We start from the raw sequence: 18,601 nt of genomic DNA on the forward strand, positions 1-18,601 counted from the left end.
GCACTTTTCCATGTAACCACAGGAAGTGCTACACCTGCCCCTACACTTGCCCCCTCACCCCCATCCCAGGCCCCAAGAAGACTTTCTACGTCAAGCAGATGTTCACCTGCACATCTGTTAATGTGGTATACTGCATCGGCTGTACCCGATGTGGCCTCCTCTACATTGGGGAAACCAAGCAGAGGCTTGGAGACCGCTTGGTGGAACACCTACGCTCGGTTTGCAACAAACGACTACACCTCCCAGTCACAAACCACTTCTACTCCCCCTCCCACTCCTTGGACGACCTGTCCATTCTGGGCCTCCTGCAGTGCCGCAATGATGCCACCCGACGGTTGCAGGAACAGCAACTCATATTCCACTTGGGAACCCTGCAGCCCAATGGTATCAAAGTGGACTTCACAAACTTTAAAATCTCCCCACCCCCCACTGCATCCCAAAACCAGCCCAACTCGTCCCCGCCTCCCTAACCTGTCCTTCCCCTCACCTCAAACCCCACCCCCACCTCCTACCTACCAGCCTCATCCCCACCTCCTTGACCTGTCTGTCCTCCCTGGACTGACGAACCTCCACCCTAACTCCCCACCTACACTCACCTTTACTGGTTCCATCCCCGCCTGCTTGACCTGTCTGTCTCCTCTCCATCTATCTGCTCCTTTATCCATCTTCCATCCGCCTCCCCCCTCCCTATTTATTTCAGAATCCCCTTCCCCTCCCCCATTTCTGAAGAAGAGTGCAGACCTGAAATGTCAGCTTTCGTGGCCCTCTAATGCCTGTTGTGTTCATTCAGCTCCACACCTTGTTATCTCAGATTCTCCAGCATCTGCAGTTCCTGCTATCTCTACAAGACACTTGCACTTGTTGAGGTGTGGGTGAACAGGGCAGGGAGGTCACTTTGTTTTCCTTGGAGCAGAGAAGGCTAATGGGGGGATCTGATTGAGGTGTACAGAGCTCTGAGGAGCAAACACAGGTGAGATAGTGTGAGACGTTCCCCGTTAATAGAAGCATCAATAACCTGGGGGTGGTGGGTGGGGTTGGTTACATTTTTAAGGGACAGGAGGTTTTGAGAGGATTGAAGGAAACCTTTTTTCACCCAGAGAGTTGTGGGCATCTGGAATTCACTGCCCGGGAGGGTGGCAGAGGTCAAGAAACACTTGACATTTATGAACTGTTTCAATAAGAACTTGAAATATCATTGCAAACAAGGCCAGGAGCCAACGTTGGAAAGTGTGGTCATAATCGATCGATTTTGACACTGGCACAGACATAATGGGCCAAAAGGCCTCTTTCCAGGCTGTTTTAACTCTTATGGATTTATCATTACATTCCAGGATAATCCAGGAAAATTGACACTGTGAGCAGATCAGATTCGGATCTGATAGCGGTTTGAGTCACCTTCCAGATCGAGCAGTGAGTGTCTAAACCAGTTCTGTCAAAACAAAATAACAGAAAATAGCAGCAAGGAGAGGCCATTCAGCTCTATGAGCGTGCTCAGCCGTTCCATATGATCATGGCTGACCATCCAACTTATTTGTCTGTTCCTGATTTCCTCCCACCTCCTTTGATCCCTTTAGCCCCAAGTGTTTCATCCAATTCCTTGAAATTTTACAATGTTTTGGCCTTGACTGCTTTCTGTATTCGTGAATTCTACAGGCTCACCTTTCTCTGGGTGAAGACCTTTCTCCTCAACTCAGTCGTGAATGGTTTCCTTAGACAGTATCCCCTGGATCTGGAGTCCCCCATCAGCAGAATCATCCTTCTTGCAGTTATCCTGTCGAGTTTGGTTAGAATTTTACACATTTCTATGAGAACCCCACCCCCATGCTTCTAAACACCTGAATATCAACCTAACTGATTCAATCTCTGCTAATATATCAGTCCTGTTAACCCAGGAATCAGATTGCTAAATTTTCGCTGCACTCCCTCTGTTGCAAGAACATCCTTCCTCAGAGAAGAAGACCAAAAATGCACACAATATTCTGGGTGTGGTCACACCAAGGCCCTGTATGATGGCAGCAAGACATCCTCTGCACTTGAATCCTCTTGCGATGAAGGGCAACGTACAATTTGCCTTCCTTACCACCTGCTGTGCCTGTATGCTTACCTTCAGCGACTGATGTACAAGGGAACCCAGGTCTCTGCACATTCTGTTCTCGTGATGTATAGCCATTCAGATAATCATCTGCCTTTCTGTTTTTGATGCCAAAGTGAATAACCTCACATTTATCTGGTTGTGCACTTTTTCCGATCAGGTCTGTGCCTCTTGACCTAGTTTGAAAAGAGTTGAGGGGGAGTATGGAAGCAAATGGGACTGAGTTAGAGAGTTGAATGCTTTTATGGGACACTATCTTCTGGAGGTGAATGTACATTTCAGCGAATCAGTAGTTGACAAAACGCTGTGAAAGATGGAGGGAAATAAAAAAAGAGTAAGAGTCCTGAAAGTGCAGTTACAAGTGAATTTCAGACCGCTTATTCCAGGGTGGGATACAGAGGGTGTTGGGGTTGTACTGTGAGGGAGATGTGGGTAATGAGAAATGCAACACAGTGTTCAGCAATTCTATATTCTCTGAAGCCTCCGAAATTGAGCAGTGACAATGCTGCTGTCTCTTGTCTCTGTTCTCTCCCGATTCCATATTTGAGCCTCTCCAATCAAATCTCAGCCCAAATCAAAGTTAAAAGTGTTATCTCTTCAGGCTCTCCATGGTGACTTATCTTCCTCAACCTTTCTTAAGGAGTTTTCACAATGTTGGCCATGTTCTCCTATGTCTCTCACCCATTACGCAGCTCTGTGAAATGCCCCTGCTTTACTCCCTTATTAAATAGCCGGTTGTAGTCAGAGGATCTCCAACATTGTCTTCTTTAACCAATCCTGCAGCATTATCTCTGGAGATCCTATCCTTGGCCGTGTCCTATTGGTTGTCTACATACTGCTCCTTACTACCAGATTTCGAAGCCACAGAATCAGGATTCCCATGAATAACTATGCTGTCTCATCACCAGTTCCTTCGATGCCGCCAGTGCTTCTGTTGCACTGCACTGTTTTTCCAACCCTGGATGAACTGCCAAGTCCTCCAAATTAATGTTGGAGGAATGAATGGCATTGCTTTCAGCTCAAACTGCAAATACTGCTCCTTCATGACCATCTCCATTCTCCTCTGCGGCCACTTTCTCAGGTTGATACATATTGTTTGCAGATGTGACATGCTGTTTTACACAGAGCTGAGGTTCTGAGGAAACATCCTCTCGACCACTGAGTGCCACAACATTTCTCTGCCCAAGTCTCCAGCCCATCTATATCCTGCTGCATCCTCTGTCAATCTTCCTCACTATCCACGGCTCCCTCAATCTTTGTGTTTTCTGGAAACTTACTGATCAAGCCACCTACATTGTTCACCAAATCATTTGGAGGCTGGGAACAATCACACGATGGGAGCCTCACAGAAGTGTCCCCTTAATCGGCTTGAGATTATGGGTTTCAGCTGGGCTCTTGATATTGGAGGACCAATTGAGAGTGCTTCTAGCGCAAGAGGAGCAGCAGGAACAGGAAGGGGTAAAACAGAGGAGGTGCTTCAACATGGAGGTGTCCTGTTAGCAAAATGTTCCATGTTTTTATTGTTATTTTAGCCAGGGTCAGACAGGGGCCACAAGGGAATGGAGACTCTTCACAATGTGGAATGTGCCTGCTCCTGCCTCAAGCAGGAGCTTGGGCCTTGGAGCCCACTGTAACCTGGGCCCTCTGACCAGCCACTGATTGCCTGACTCCCTCCAACTAAGGTGGGCCCTACCAGTGCAGCAGTTGGAGCCTTAGTGGAAAATGCCAATTGGCCTTCTTTAATTGGAATTAATAGCGATCATGTTGTAGCTATACAGGATGTTGGTGGGGCTTCTTCAAGTGTGCGGTGTACAATTCTGGTTGCCCTGCTATATGAAGGATGTTATTAAATTGGAGAGTGTTCAGAAAAGATTTACAAGCATGTTGCATGGGCTGGAGGGCTTGAGTAATAAGGAGAGGCTGGATAGGCAGGAACATTCCTCACGAGAATGTAGGAAGCTGAGGGGTTTATAAAATCATGAAGGGCAGAGATGAGGTGAATAGCAAAAGTCTATTCTGCAGGGTACTGGAGTTGAAAACCAGAAGGAATATTTTGAAGGTGAGAGGAGAAAGATTTGAAAGGAATTCGAGGGGCAATGTTTTCAGAATGGCTCATATGTGGAATGAACTGCCAGAGGAAGTGATAGTGACAGTTACAACATATAAAAAGACATTTGGACAGGTACATGAAGAGGAAAGGTTTAGAGGGATATGGGCCAAATGCAAGCAAACGGAACTAGTTCAGTTTAGGAAACCCGTTCAGCATGGATAGGTTGGGCTGAAGGGTCTGTTCCCATGCTGTGTTACTATAACTGGTTTCCTGCAGGTGGCGGTTGCGTTTGCTGGCCGGCCCCAGACCCCTTCTATTGAACACGGCTTGTGTCAGCGGTGGCCTTGGGCAACAGCGTATTCTCTGGCCTCGGCACCTTCAGGCCCTGTCTGCCCACGTTCCTTCTGGTCGGGCTTGAGGTTCCTTCCCATTGAGTCTGCTCTAGACTTCCAAAAGGCCTTTGATACGGTGCCTCACAGGAGGCTGCTGAGCAAGGTGAGGGCCCATGGTGTTCGAGGTGAGCTACTGGCTTGGATTGAGGATTGGCTGTCTGACAGAAGGCAGAGAGTTGGGATAAAAGGCTCTTTTTCGGAATGGCAACCAATGACGAGTGGTGTCCCGCAGGGTTCAGTGTTGGGGCCGCAGCTGCTCACCTCATATATTAATGATCTGGATCAAGGGACTGGGGGCATTCTGGCGAAGTTCGTCGATAATACAAAGTTAGGTGGACAGGCAGGTAGTACTGAGGAGGTGGGGAGGCTGCAGAAAGATTTAGACAGGTTAGGAGAGTGGTCCAAGAAATGGCTGATGAAATTCAATGCGAGTAAATGCAGTTTGGAAAAAAGAATACAGGCATGGACTATTTTCTAAACAGTGAGAAAATTCATAAAGCCGAAGTACATAGGGATCTGGGGGTGCTAGTCCAGGATTCTCTAAAAGTTAACTTGCAGGTAGAATCCGTGATTAAGAAAGCAAATGTAATATTGTCACTTATCTCAAGAGGGTTGGAATATAAAAGCAGGGACGTGCTTCTGAGACTTTATAAAGCTCTAGTTAGGCCCCATTTAGAATACTGTGTCCGATTTTGGACGCCACACCTCAGGAAGGACATACTAGCCCTGGAGCGTGTCCAGCGGAGATTCACACGGATGAACCCTGGAATGATAGGGTTAATGTATGAACGGCTAGGGATCCTGGGATTGTATTCATTAGAGTTTAGAAGGTTGAGGGGAGATCTAATAGAAACTTACAAGATAATGTATGACTTAGAAAGCGTGGACGCTGGGAAGTTGTTTCTGTTAGGCGGGGAGAATAGGACCCATGGGCACAGCCTTAGAATTAGAGGGGGTAAATTTAAAACGGAAATGAGGAGACATTTCTTCAGCCAGAGAGTGGTGGGCCTGTGGAATTCATTGCCACGGAGCACAGTGGAGGCCGGGACATTAAATGTCTTCAAGGCGGAGATTGATAAATTTTTGACCTCGTGGGGAGTTAGGGCTACAGGGAGTGTGTGGGTAGGTGGAGTTGAAACGCCCATCAGCCATGATTAAGTGGTTGAGTGGACTCGATGGGCCAAATGGCCTTACTTCCACTCCTATGCCTTGTGGTCTTATGGTCTTATTTTCAGAGTCTACCTCAGCAAATTTGTGCCTCGTGTCTTCATAATTTTGCTTATTACAATTTAACTCCCTTCAGTTTGAACTACGTCACTTTCAAACATTATGTTCTCAGGCTGCTAAGCCAGTTCAGGTCAGACTGTTTGCACATTAACAGATCAGGGAACAATATAAGAAATGAGCACGAGCAGGACATTTGGACCTTGAACCTGCTCTGCTCTGCAATAAGATCATGACTGTTATGACTTAGACCTTAACTCTGTTTTTCTGCCCACCCCTCATAATTCATACCTTGACTCCCTGGTTGGCAAAATTGTGTTTAACTCAGACTTGACTACATTAAATAAGTGAATCTGCACAGCATTTTGGGGAAAAGGATAAAGTCCCTCTGAGAGAAGAAATTCCTCATTTCCATTTTAAATGGGAAACCCTTTAATTTTAAACTGTGTCCTCTAGCCTAGTTTTCCCATGAGGTGAAATATTCTTTAATTATCTATCCAATGCAGCCCCAGGATGATCTTACATTTCAATAAGATCATCTTTTGTTTTTCTCTCCTCCCAAGCTTCACCTTTCCTCAGAAAGCAGCCCTTTCATCCCTGGATAACAAAGTGTGAAGCTGGATGAACACAGCAGGCCAAGCAGCATCTCAGGAGCACAAAAGCTGATGTTTCGGGCCTAGACCCTTCATTAGAAAAGGGGGATGGAGAGAGGATTCTGAAATAAATAGGGAGAGAGGGGGAGGCAGACCGAAGATGGATAGAGGAGAAGATAGGTGGAGAGGAGAGTACAGGTGGGGAGGTGAGGAGGGTAATAGGTCAGTCCGGGGAGGACGGACAGGTCAAGGAGGCGGGATGAGGTTAGTAGGTGGTAAATGGAGGTGTGGCTTGAGGTGGGAGGAGGGGACAGGTGAGAGGAAGAACAGGTTAGGGAGGCGGGGACGAGCTGGGCTGATTTTGGGATGCAGTGGTGGGAGGGGACGAGCTGGGCTGGTTTTTTAGATTAGATTCCCTACAGTGTGGAAACAGGCCCATTGGCCCAACAAGTCCACACCGCCCCTTGGAGAAACCCACCCAGAACCATCCCCCTACAACCCACTCACCCCTGAATACTACAGGCAATTTAGCATGGCCAATTCACCTATCCCGCACATCTTTGGACTGTGGGAGGAAACCGGAGCATCTGGAGGAAACCCATGCAGACATGGGGAGAATGTGCAAACTCCACACAGACAGTTGCCCGAGGCTGGAATCGAACCTTGGTCCCTGGTGCTGTGAGGCTGCAGTGCTAACCACTGAGCCACCATTTGGGATGCAGGGGGGGAGGGGGAGATTTTAAAGCTTGTGAAGTCCATATTGATACCATTGGGCTGCAGGGTTCCCAAGTGGAATATGGGTTGCTGTTCCTGCAACTTTCAGGTGGCATCATTGTGGCACTGCAGGAGGCCCATGATGGACATGTCATCTAAGGAATGGGTGGGGAATTAAAATGGTTTGCGACTGGGAGGTGCAGTTGTTTATTGCGAACCCAGTGGAGGTGTTCTGCCAAGCAGTCCCTAAGCCTCCGCTTGGTTTCCCCAATGTAGAGGTAGCCACACCGGGTATAGTGGATACAGTATACTACATTGACAGATGTGCAGGTGAACATCTGCTTAATATGGAAAGTCATCTTGGGGCCAGGGATAGTGGTGAGGGAGGAGGTGTAGGGGCAAGTGTAGCACTTCCTGCGGTCGCAGGGGAAGGTGCCGGGTGTGGTGGGGTTGGAGGGCAGCGTGGAGCGAACAAGGGAGTCACGGAGAGAGTGTCTGTCTCAATAGGAGTGTCCAAATTTGTAACTTTTACTAATGAGGAGGAAGTGGGGAACAAAATAGCAACAAATGCATGGGAACACACTACCACACCACAGCCAGAACGTTAAAGAGCAGTTCATGAAGGCAGTTTATCGCCCCGACCTCAAGGGCAATTAGGGCAGTAAATGCTGGCTTTGCCTGTGCTGTTCACGTGGCATGATGTAATTTTAAAGAGCTCCAGTACTTGCCTTTAGTTCTGATTTAGATTTTTTTTTGTCCAGGAAGGCCACGGGGAGTCAGGAAGGGCCTGATCAAAATCTTTCAAAATTACATGGATATGAGAGGGGAATCGGGCAGCTGGAGGGTTGCCGCTATAACATGGACTTTGTACGCCAATAATCTCGGCAACTATAGAGTGACAGCAGCAGAAGAAAGTTGTAACTGTCACGTGCAAGCTGGATTAATGGTCACCTGGAGACAGGGCTTTGTTGGAGTGACCAGAATACATTGATAAATGTGTATGGCAGTGGACATGTGCTTTATGAAAAGAAATGAAATTTAGTCAATGCTTCATATGCAGAGCTTTCACAAAAGGACTGAAAAAGTTGTTAAACTTAGGAATGTGGGAACATTGATAGGACAAAGTTTAGTGCTGAGCCATGTGACGGAGGGGAACTAGCCAAACCCCTGACAGTTAAAGCAAATCACAAGCCCCCAACCTGTTATGATGGGAGTAGAGGTTCCAATATAATAATTACCCTGGAACACCCAGAGAAGCTCACCTTTCCCCTTGTAAACTGCTAAAAGTTGTTTAAAGAAAGTCAGTCATTCTCTGATCTCCACTTTACAAGTTACAAGAAACAATTTATTTAGTTAACCGAACAAATGACAAATTCACAGAATTTCTAACAAACTGACATCACCCCTTAGATTACTAACTATTTCCGGACTGGTTGAAATTCTACTGGACTCATTTTCAAATAAACACCAGTCCCACTTAATAAATCCAATTAATATGAAAGCAGTAAATTAAAACTTAATCTCTCCAAGTTTGCACAGACAGTCTTCTGGAATATTCTGTTGTCTTCACAAACACCTTCTGCTAATATTTGTGTCAGATGTGTTTTCCTTATAATTTCTTCAATGTGGCCTATGAGCTAGAATACTGTGGTACCTTTGATCTGTTGGATGGGCCTTCTCTGAGAGCTGAATGATGCTAACTCTGGCAGGTGACCGATCAGTCTCGCCAATTTTCCAAATGGCCTCGTCTGATACAGCCATAATGACATAATCAAATTCCTACAATATGATTGGTTTCAGGTTGCCAACACCATCAGATTTAAATTCAATTGGGCTTCTGTGTCTAGGTGCTTGGTTTAAATTAATTGGCCGAATTCAAACTGGTTGTCTTGGTAAACACGCTGCCTGGGTGTTCTATACAAAGTGTTTCCATTTGGGCACAGTCTGGTCACCTGTATTTCTAAACGTCTGAGCACGGACAAAGCACAAGCTCTTAAAGGGACCATAGCACTTTTTTTTACCCCATGATGATTTTTACCAACAAATACTAACTTCCTGCCTTCCATTTCACTAATACTCTACCCAGCGTCGTAACATCTCCCCCACTTCAGACAAAAGTGAACCAACATTATGAGCAGATGACTTCATTTTTCTTAAATCTTAACACTATTACCATAATGTACAGTTCAGTACTCTTAACATTAGTGTGTAAAGTTACTCTAAAGTGGGGTATGTAGCCAGAACGTCAGGACTCAAAGCAAGTGTCCTCTTAACTGAGCTACAGTGCCCTGGTGCGACCTGGACATCAGACTTGCAGTAATTGGCTTCGGTGAAGTTACACATTGACGTCACTGCAGTGTTGTTTGTTTTTTTGCTTGTGGGGAGGGCAAGCAGAGCCACACCATGGTTCAGTGCGCAGAGTTTGTCTGGGAGGTTAAAAGGAATTCATGATGTGTGGTTCTACAGCTCAGGAAAACAGACAACCTTTCCTTTGCTATCAGTCCCAATTTCAGGATGGCACTTTCTCTTCGGTGATATGGGTCAAGAATGATATGGAGACACAGGAACAGGAGTGGGCCACTCAGCCTGACGACCAGCCCTGCGCACACTATTCCAGGTATGGTCTAACCAAATGCCTATTTAACTGAAGCAAGTCTTTACTTTGGGCTTTTTTTGTCTTCTTCATTCAAGGAATGAGTGTGTAGCTGGCTAGGCCAGCACTTATTGCAGATCCCTAATTGCCCAGAGGGCAGTTAACTGATAACCACATTGCTGTGGGTCTGGAGTCACATAGAGGCCTGACCAGGTAATGATGGCAGTTTCCTTCTGTAAAGGACATTAGCCAGCCAGATGGATTTTTACGACTATCGACAATGGATTTACAGTCATCAGCAATTTTTAATTCCAGATTTTGAAAACAGTGAAAGATAAGTTTCACCAGCTGCTGTGGTGGGATTTGAATCCATCCCCAGAAGGTTAGCTGGGCTTCTAGATTAACTCTCTGTTGATAACAATATTAGCTTATTGTCAACCCCAACCAAGTGGCGACATTAAAATAGAGTCAGGGCTCTCTTGTGGTGCAGTGGCAGTGTCCCTACTTTTGGGCCAAGAGACCTGGATTCAAGTCCCACCTGCTGCACCAGTGTGTAATAACATCTCTGAACAGGTTGATGAGGTAAAATAGTTCATGCTAGAACATAGGGCTTCCCAGCCTATCTTAACTGTGTTACAGTCATCAATGTAAAGGAGGAAGAGGTGGGGTTTAGGGCCAGTGTAGGTGCGGAAGAGGGATTGTTCCAGGTAACCTACTAAGAGGCAGGCATAGCTTGGGCCCATGCGGGTACCCATGGCCACCCCCTTTGTCTGTAGGAAGTGGGAGGAATTAAAAGAGAAGTTGTTGAGGGTGAGGATGAGTTCGGCCAGGGTGTCAGTGCGCGGGCCTTGTCAGGCCTGCAGGACAGGAAGAAGCAGAGAGCCTTTAGGCCACCTGCATGGGGAATGCAGGTGTATAGGAACTGGACATCCATAGTAAAAATGAGGTGTTGAGGACCAGGGAATTAGAAGTTCTTCTAGGCCTAAAATGTCAGCATTTGTGCTCCTAAGATGCTGCTTGGCCTGTTGTGTTTATCCAGCTCCACACTTTGTTATCTCTTCTGGTTTGTATTTCTGCTTGGGAATTGTTTAATTTGCTTTGGCTTCTGCAAGAATTTTCCAAAATGGCAGTGTTATGACAGAACAAGATAAAATATTCATCAATTTCTGTCACATAATTCTCAAACTCTGCTAGTTCCTTCCCAAATTTGAGTCAGAGATGGGGTGGTGTTTGGCTTTTTGCACAAGTCTGAGCTTGCTGACACCTAAGGAGAATGTACATTAACAGCAATATCTCTCAAATACAGTCACAACCAGTTAGAAAAAGCAGTTAGTGTAAACGGTATCAAGCTGATTATTCAAAATTAAAACAAAATTTCTTTTCTTGTTTCGGCTGTGTGTCAGATACTTTGAAATGTGTGCATTGTTGGTGATATATGCAGAGTCAGCAACATAACCAGGAGCAAGAGTAGGAATTCAGCCCCTTGAGCTCCTCTGCCATTCATTACAATTGTGGCTGATCTCATCTCTGCCTCAACTCCACGCTCATACCTGTAACCCATTATACTTCAACCCATTATTAATGAAACATCTGTTTATGTTCTCCTCCAATTTAAGGTTACTTCGTGTCCATTGCACTCCAGTGTAGAGAATTCCATAGATTCACTTCCTTTGAAGTCATTTCCCCTCACCTCGGTTTTAAATCTGCCCCCCTTTTCATAAAACTGAGCTCTCATGCTAGATTCTAACACAAGAGCAAATGTCCTTTCTGTGCCTTCTCTGTTGATCCACCTTAGCATTTTTTTATATTTCAATTTGATCTCTCATTCCTTTAGTCTCAAGAGGGAATAGGCCGGAAGTGTGCAATCTCTCTTCATCAGACAAAACCCCTCACCTCTGGAATCAATCCTGTGAATCTCCTTTGAACTGTGTCAATGCAACCACAAGGGGACTAAAAACCCTACGCAATAGTCCAGGTGTGGTTCCAACATTGTTTGTTCACCTGCTGCAACATTTTCCTAGTTTTATATTCTCTTCTTTTTAGCAGCAAATGCCAATCGTCATTGATGCATTGGTGTCAGAAAATGGTTCCTTTGCACAAGCTTCTTCGCATTTAATATGGACCATTGATGTATCCTGAGCTTGAAGCGTAATTTTGTATTATGCAACTTACCGAGTATAAATAATGTGAGCAGGCACTCCTCCATCACAATTTCAACATCAACAGTTTGAGGTGTCTGATTTTGAAATTGTGCTGGCAGGTAATAAGCTGTGGTTACTTCGGGCTGGAGCTCTGTTCTGGACCGGTTGGTGTGCACAGGCAGTGTCATTCCCAGGAAATGTCCTGCAGGAACGAGGCAGACCAGTAGAGTATTGGGCCAAATACAATGTGTAACTTTGGCAGACACCTACAAACTGTACTCTTGTGCTATCCAGCATTCAAAAAAGTAATAAAAAAACAATTATTTTTTGATGGCTTTTACTGAGGAAATAGCCACTATTTAAAAGGACAGACAAAAGTAAATACTAATATTTTCTGCTCGCTGGCTGGCACTGCTGCCTCAAAGTGTCAGGGACCAGGAATCCAGCCTCAAGTGACTGTCTGTGTGGAGTTTGCACATTCTCCCTGTGTCTGTGTGAGTTTCCTTCCACAGTCCAAACATGGGTAGGGTAGGTGGATTGGCCATGCTATAGTGCTCAGGGATATTTAGGTTTGGGTGGGTTAGATATGAGAAATGTAGGGGAAGGGGTCTGGGTGGGATGATCTTCAGAGGGGTGGTGTGGACTTGTTGTGCTGAATGGCCTGCTTCCACACTTTAGGGATTCTGTGATTGAGGACCATTTGTGAAACATACATGATTCAACTGTGCAAGTTTCAAATCTTTTCTCAGTTATGCAAGGAACAGATAGTGAAGAAGATACTTTAAGTCTTGCACAATTCTGTTTACAGTGTCTTAGCTAAACAATGCATTGAAGACTAATATAATTGATGTAGTTTAAAATGTACTTATCCCAGTAATACAACATTACACCTAACAGTATTGGAGGTTACACAGATGAAGAGCTGTTAGTCAAATATAACCACAGCAAAGACCAGAAAGGGAGCATTTTCTTCCACTGGAGTTTGTGAACTTAGTTTATTATTCTTCTGGGGCATAAATTGTAATTTTTAAAAGTCACTGCGGAGTTTTGTTGACAGATGTATTTCATTAATTTCATAATTCCCAGGCACGTGTTCAGTTCATAGCTTGATTTATTCTGTATTACTCAAGCCCATTTTGCTTTCTTGTATTGACACTTTTCATAAAGCAGTTCTTCAACATGTAAATGAGAAAATGGAACACAAATATAAATTGTCTTTTGCCAATCATGATAACTTTGGATTGAGCAAATAGAGACGTGAAAATCATTTGTGTCTTTTTGTGGTCGACCAAAAACGTAAGCTTTCAAAACAACTTGCATAATGTTGCTTCAGCACAGCATTACCAATTTAGTATACTGAAACTGTCACTGTGTTGGCCTGCCATCATTAAATACAGAGTCTCTCTGGATTCCCCTTTTTAAGTAACTTTAAATCTTTGTACAGTAAACTTTGTCTTATCTGACAGCGTAACAACCAGACTTCTCAACTAATCGGAATTTTTGATATTGTCTTCCTGGAATTGTCACTACAACCAAGAGTGTACCACCCAGAGGTTTATGGGCAGCACGGTGGCTCAGTGGCTAGCACTGCTGCCTCTCAGTGCCAGGGACACAGGTTTGACTTCAGCCTGGGGCGGCTGTCTGTGTGGAGTTTGCACATTCTCCCCGTGTCTGCGTGAGTTTCCTCCAGGTGCAATTTCCCCAGTACAATCTACTTTCTGACATTAAGATGCTTCAGCACCACATTCTTCTTAGCCACTTGGATCTCTAGTTCTGAGAAAGTCCTTGTATCTTCCTCAGGAAAAGAAGACATCAGGTAATCTTTGAAGTTCTCTGCCATTTTTCTTTTCTGCTATAAATATTCCTTAATTTGCCTGTAAGAGACCCACATTCAATTCAGCCAAATGTTTCCTTTATGTTTGTTTATGGAAGCTTTTACAGTCAATTTTTCTGATTTTTTTTGCCAGTTTGCATTCCTATTCCCCTTTTTCACAATCAGTTTCTTGTACTCCATTTCTGTATTCTATAAATATCCCAATCATTGTAATTACTGCTATTTTGGCAAAACTATAGGCCTCTTCCGTTCATATTTTACCATTATGAACTTGATTTGTTAGCTATGGTTGAATGACGTTGTATGAGTTGTTGACTTTGAAGGAATTTGTTTTTGCTCAGTGTCACGTAGGAGTTACAGAGTCATAGCGCCATTCAGCATGGAAACAGACCCTCCGGTCCAACTCTTCGACAGTAGCCACGTTTGCAAACTATACTCGTCCCACCTGCCTGCATTTGGCCTGTATCCCTCCATACCTTTCTTACTCATGTACTCATTGAAGTGTCTTTTAAATGTTGTAACTGTATCTGCACCCACCATTTCCTCTGGGAGCTCATTCCACGTTCAAATGGCTGCGTGTTAAAGAAATTGCCCCTCATGTCCTTTTTATCGTTTTCTCTTCTCACCTTAAAAATGTGCCCCTTATTTTTGAGCTCCACCACACCAGGGAAAATACCCTTCTGACCCCTTAAGATTTGATAAACCTCTGTAAGTTCACCTCTCATTCTTCTACACTGCAGTGAGAAAACTCCCAAACTTTGCAGCTGACCTTTTAACCCATTCCCGGCAGCATTCTGGTAAATCTTTTTTCCAATGTCATGATATGTTTCCTGTAGCAGGGAGAACCTTACACAGTACACAAGAAGAGGCCACACCAACGTCCTGATCAACCTCAATGTGACATCCCAACTCCTATACTGAAAGGTCTAGCCATGAAGGCAAGTGTGGTCAACATTTTCTTAACCACCCCGTCTCCATGTGATGCAAGTTTCAAAAGAATTATATATCCCAGGTTTTTGTGTCCTACAATACTATTGTATACAACATAACTGTCCTACTAATAGCCCCGCTATTAATTGTATGAGTCCTGCTTGTTTTTACAAAAATGCCATACCTCACATTTATCCAGATTAAACTTGAACTGCCACTCCTCAGCGCATTGACACAATTGAACAACATTTCTTTGTAATCTTAGATCACCTTCTTCACTCTCCACTATACTACCAATCCCGGTGTCATCCACAACCTTATTAACCAAGTCTCCAAATTTCTCATCCAGATCATATGTGGAAAAGACAAATAATATTGGACCCTGAGGAACACCAGCAGTCATAGGTCTCCAGTATGAAAAACACCCCTCTAGCACCACCCTCTGTCTCCTACGTTCAAGCTAATTTTGTATCCAATTGGCTATGAATCCCATGTGATCTAACTTTACTAATTAGTCTCCCAAGCAGAATCTTGTCAAAGTTCTTACTGAAGTCCATGTAAACAACAGCTACCACTCTGCCTTTCATCTCTTTGGTTATTTCCTCAAAAAAATTCAGTGTTATGTTGTATCAGTGATAATGGGAACTGCAGATGCTGGAGAATCCATGAAGAGTCTCGGCCCGAAATGTCAGCTTTTGTGCTCCTGAGACGCTGCTTGGCCTGCTGTGTTCATCCAGCTTCACACTTTGTTATCAATGTTATGTTTGTGAGTCTTCAGCACCAGTTTATTTTTGAGGCCCAAAGCCTTGGCAGTATCCAGCTCCTCCAACTGTTTCTTGATGTCATGTGGAGTGAATTAAATTGGCTGAAGTCTGTGCCAGCTGTAATACACTGCAGCTGTATATCAAAACTGCAGTTCGGCCACCTTTGGAGTGTTTTACACAGTTCTGATCGCCACACTGTAGGAAGGATGTGACTGCTTTGGAGAGGGTGTAAAAGAGGTTTATCAGTATGTTGACGAGATTGGAGTGTATTAGCTATCAGCAGACATTGAACAAACTCGGATTGTTTTCGCTAAAGTGTTGCAGGCTGAGCAGCAACCTGACAGGAAACATATATAATTACGAGAGGCAATGCTTGGGTGGATAGTGGGAAACATTTTCTCAGGATGAAAATGTCAGATATCAGCGAGCGTAGGTTCAAGGTGAGAAACGGGAAGTTTAAAGGAGATGCGCAAGCAAAATGACAATTTACAAACAGAAGGTACAGAAGGTGCTTTCAAAGCCTTGCCATGGGAGGTGGTAGAAACAGATCGTGTTGTGATTGTAACGAGGTTGGCCAGCTGGACACTACAGAATGTGAGTTCCCTGATTGGATCAGATTAACAGCCCCAATCAGGGAGCCTCTGCTGATAAATAGAAGGGGTGAGTGTCCGGGATACTGGCACTCTGTCTCCTTGCTCCGACTGAGACAGAACTAAAGTCAAGGACTGTTTATGTGTAACTAAAGACAGACTCGGTGATGGGATAGAGGCCTCTGTGGAGTTATTTCAGATAGCATAGCAACATTAAAGAGGGATTTAAACAGACATGAACAAGCATGGAAAAGAGAGATAAAGTCTGCACGCAGGCTGAAAGGATTGTTTCGAATGGCATCACGGACTGGGGTCAAATAACCTGTTCCTGTGCTGTGCTATACTGTTCTATGTTCTCGAGGGCAGTCAGTGTCCACTGGGCTATCACTTGCCCTGGACTTGTTGGTAGCTTTACCAAGTTGACATCTCAGTTTTCGGTAAACCTTGTCCTGCTCCTGGCCTGCCCTCCCATGTTCTTCATTGACCCAGGGCTGATTTGCTGGTTTGATGATATTGCTACAGTGGGGGATAAGCTGAGACATGAGGTTGCAAATTGAATTGCGATTCTGCTGCAGTTGATGGCCCACAGTGCATCATGGATGCCCAGTCTTGAATTGCCGGATCTATTCAAAGTTTGTCCCATTTAGCATTGTTTTTTAAAGATAGATGCCTGTGCCCAGAAATGTCTTCAGATGTATTTTCACAGTCTCCCTCAACAAATTTGCGCCTCATGTCTTCATAATTTTGTTTATTACAATTTAACACCCTTCCTTCAGTTTGAACTCTTTCAAACATTATGTTCTCAGGTTGCTAAGCCAGTACAGATCAGACTGCTTGCACAATAAAAGATCAGGGAACAATATAAGAAATGAGCACTTGCAGAACATTTGGACCTTGAACCTGCTCTACTCTGCAATAAGATCATGAAAATAATCAAAAATAATCTTAACTCCATTTTCCTGCCCACCCCTCATAAGTCAAAATTTGACTCCCTGGTTGACAAAATTGTGTTCAACTCAGCCTTGACCATATTAAATGAGTGAATCTGCACAGCATTTTGGGGGAAAGGATAAAGTCCCTCCGAGAAAAGAAATTCCTCTTCTCCATCTTAAATGGGAAACCCTTTAATTTTAAACTGTGTCCACTAGCCTAGTTTCCCCATGAGGTGAGATATTCTTTAATTATCCATCCAATGCAGGCCCAGCATGATCGTACATTTCAATAAGATCATCTTTTGTTTCTCTCTCATCCTAAGTTTAGGCCCAATTTGCTTCACCTTTCCTCGGAAAGCAGCCCTTTCATTCCTGGAATCAGCTTTGTAAACATCTGAACTGAGTCCAGTGCAAATATATTTCTTTTTCACAAACGTGGACAAACTGCATAGAATACTCTTGTAGGAGTTACACCATAACCCTGAATGGCACAGCATCATTTGTTGTCCATTACTTCAATATACTGTCCAACCTTTCAATTGTTTTTCTAATTACTTGCTGTATCTGCATCTTTATCAAAACCACCTGAGTAATCACACTAGATAACAAGGTGTAGAGATGGATGAACGCAGGAGGCCAAGCAGCATCAGAGGAGCAGGAAGGCTGATGTTTCGGAAATTCCATTTCTGAAGAAGGGTCTAGGCCTGAAACATCAGTCTTCCTGCTCCTCTGATGCTGCTCGGCCAGCTGTGTTCGTCCAGCTCTGCACCTTGTTACCTCAGATTCTCTACCGTCTGCAGTTCCTACTATCTCTGAGTAATCACCCTGCCCTGCTCCGATGGTGTCTCTCACATTCAATATTTGCACCAGCTTACCAGGCTCTGTTCCTGGACCAACATGACACTCAGCAAATGTCTGCCAAAACAAAGGCATCCTTTGTCTCACTAACTCCAAAAGCCTGTTGTGAACCTTGATGATCACTGTCATTCTGAAGGTGTGCTGTTGTTGACAGACAGAGTCTGACAGAATCTGATCATGGCATTGAGTCTTAGATTCATTCAGCTCAGAAACGGACCCTTTGGTTCAACTCATCTGTATGGACCAGGTGCTGTTCACCTCTGCTACTTCCTCTGGCAGTTTGTTCCATACAGACTCCACCCGCTCGTGAAAATGTTGCCCCTCAGGATCCTTTTGAATCTTTCTGCTTTCACTTTAAACCTATGCCTTCCATTTTTCAACTCCCCTCCCCAGAGAAAAGACCTGGGATATTCACTTTATCTACCCCCTTGTGGAAGCAAACCCCTACCACCACTCTCTGTCTCCTACCTTCAAACCAGTTATGAACCCCATTGGCTAGCTGTCCCTGGATCCCATGTGATCTAACCTTACTAATCAGCCTACTATCCACAACCTTGTTGAAGGAGTTGCTGAAGTGCAAGTAGACAATGTGTGTTGTTCTATTTTCATCTATCTCCGCGGTCACCTCTTCCAAAAATCAATCAAGTTTATGAGACATGGTTTGACATGCACAGAGCCATGGTAGCGATCCTTAATCAGTGCTTTGCTTTCCAAATCCATGTAGATCCTGTCCATAAATGTGTCATCTTACACCTGCCAGCCTTCCCACCTCATCAGGGCACATGTTTTATCCCCCGTAGTTCTGCACATCAAAGCGTACTGGCTATAGCCAGGGCAATGCTCCAGCAAGGACACTTTATGCTCGGATGGGTGCTGTCAGTCCTAGCGTCAGTC

This window comes from Stegostoma tigrinum, chromosome 30 (assembly GCF_030684315.1).
Source record: "Stegostoma tigrinum isolate sSteTig4 chromosome 30, sSteTig4.hap1, whole genome shotgun sequence".
NCBI lineage: Eukaryota > Metazoa > Chordata > Chondrichthyes > Orectolobiformes > Stegostomatidae > Stegostoma > Stegostoma tigrinum.